Genomic DNA, 1962 nt, shown 5'->3' with positions numbered 1-1962 from the left:
TGTAGACAGCATATGGTAAGGTAGCCATTTTCACAATAGTAATCCTGGTTCACGAACATGGGAATATTTCCAGATTTTGATATCCTCTTTAATTTCTTCCTTTGATGACTTGAAGTTTTTATTGTATAAGTCTTTTACTATACAAGTCTTTCACTTGCTTGGCTAGAGTTATTGAAACATAAATATTTTAGGTTGCTAAGGACCAGCCTCATCTTGGAGAGGGGGTCCTGAGAAAGGAATGTTTAGGAGCAGCAAAAGAAATGACTCAAAGTCAATGATGGGGTGCAAGCTGACAGCTCTGTAGTCTCCTCAAGACAGCCCTCTGCTCAAGACAGCTCTCTGCTCAAGATAGCTCTCTGCTTGAGATAGATCTATAGATAGCTCTTGGGTTTTCTGGCCAAAGTCTGAAAACCCACCAGAACAATTCTAAAAGAGCTATGTTAGCTCTCCACACAGTTCTATCTAGGTAGCTCTCTCTTGCAAACCAAAGCTTAATCTTTTATTAACACATCAATTCAATCATTTATCCAAGTTCCGTTTCGATTATCCCCAAAAGAGCATTTTATGACTTTAGTCCCTGGATTCTTAGAAAAAGAGGGCAAGTACATTTTTTTTAACATAACAAATGAATTCAGAGATTGGCCTGCCTTTGTAACCACAAAGAAAAAGCTAAGCCAAGTGGGATTGTGCCCCTGAATTTCTTGATCTCTTTAATACTTTTCTGACAAACTGACTCACTAGTGCAGCTACCTCTGTTATTTCATGTCTGTGAAGCCCCTTACACAAATCATATTGCATTCTTATATTTTACATAGTCAAGAAATCCTGTAAAGGACACCTCTTACACTCAGTTATGTATTCCTGAACTCATGTTTTCAGAGCTTTTTCCCACAGTCTTAATGGCTGTCCTGAAGGTCTATGTTTCAGAGACACAATCTCACTTCCCAGAACTGTGCTATTTCGAATTAACCATGGACTCATTAACCATGGTAAAGAGAACATTTCCTGAAGGAGGAACATGAAGTAAAATATATTATTATTACATTATTATATAATCAAGCCTTATGCCTAGCACCTGTTAACACTTAAGGAGGTCTATTCCCTGCTAACTTTGCTCCAGTGGCAAGAACTGTGTCATATCATCCCTTCTGAGGTCATGCAGGACTTGGCAGAGGGTATTAAAAAAGGTATTGTTTCCCTTCTTTATTTCCCCATATGTTTGTCATTTGTATATAAGAAGACTACTGATTTTGTGTTTGATTTTATATCCTACTAATTTGCCGAAAGTACTTATCAGCTATAGAAGTTTCCTGGTGGAGTCTTCAGGGTCTGTTATGTATAAAATTGTAATTTCTGTGATGAGGGTTCTTTGAATTCTTCCTTTCTTATTTGTATCTCCTTCATTTCCTTCAGTTTTTCTGATTCTCTAGCTAATATTTAAAGCCCTAGACTAAACAGCTATCAAAAGATTAAACACCCTTGTTTTGTTCTTGATTTTAGTGGAAATATTTTGAATTTCTCTACACTTAGAATGACGTTGGATGTAAGCTTATCATAAGTTCCTTTTATTGTGTTGTACTGTTTCTTTCATGTCCTATGTCTCTAGGGATGTTAGATGAGTGGATGTTGGATGTTTGTCAAAGGATTTTTCTGTATCTAGTATGATAATTAAGTGGTTTTGGTGTTTTAGTCTGTTTATCCTGCAGATTATGTTTATTAACTTACATGTATTGAATCTCCCATGTATTTCTGGGATGAAACTAACTTGACCATGGTGGCCAATATTATGATGTGTTCTTAAATTCAGTTTCCAAGTATTTTGTTAAGAATTTTTGGGTAAGTTGGGTAATGGTTTGTAAATCTTATTGTTTTTTAAATAACTAACTCCATTTCAGTGATTATATTTTTTATTTGTGTTTTTTTCTAGTTATTAATTATGGGTTCGGTCCCCAGCTCCAAAAA

At 35.6% G+C, this 1962-nt stretch overlaps 1 non-coding gene across 1 annotated transcript; it reads right to left on the bottom strand.

Moving 5' to 3' along the window:
* Positions 1 to 384: 384 nt before the first annotated feature.
* LOC147995032 (U7 small nuclear RNA) lies at positions 385 to 446 on the bottom strand. The gene has a single exon (XR_015687321.1). It is a non-coding gene; the product is annotated as a U7 small nuclear RNA (small nuclear RNA).
* Between the last annotated feature and the right edge of the window lie 1516 nt (positions 447 to 1962).

This window comes from Rattus norvegicus, chromosome 4, assembly GCF_021556685.1.
Source record: "Rattus norvegicus strain SHRSP/BbbUtx chromosome 4, alternate assembly SHRSP_T2T, whole genome shotgun sequence".
Classification (NCBI taxonomy): domain Eukaryota; kingdom Metazoa; phylum Chordata; class Mammalia; order Rodentia; family Muridae; genus Rattus; species Rattus norvegicus.
The sequence above is the reverse complement of the archived record's forward strand: the minus strand, read 5'-3'. Positions and strand labels throughout refer to the sequence as shown.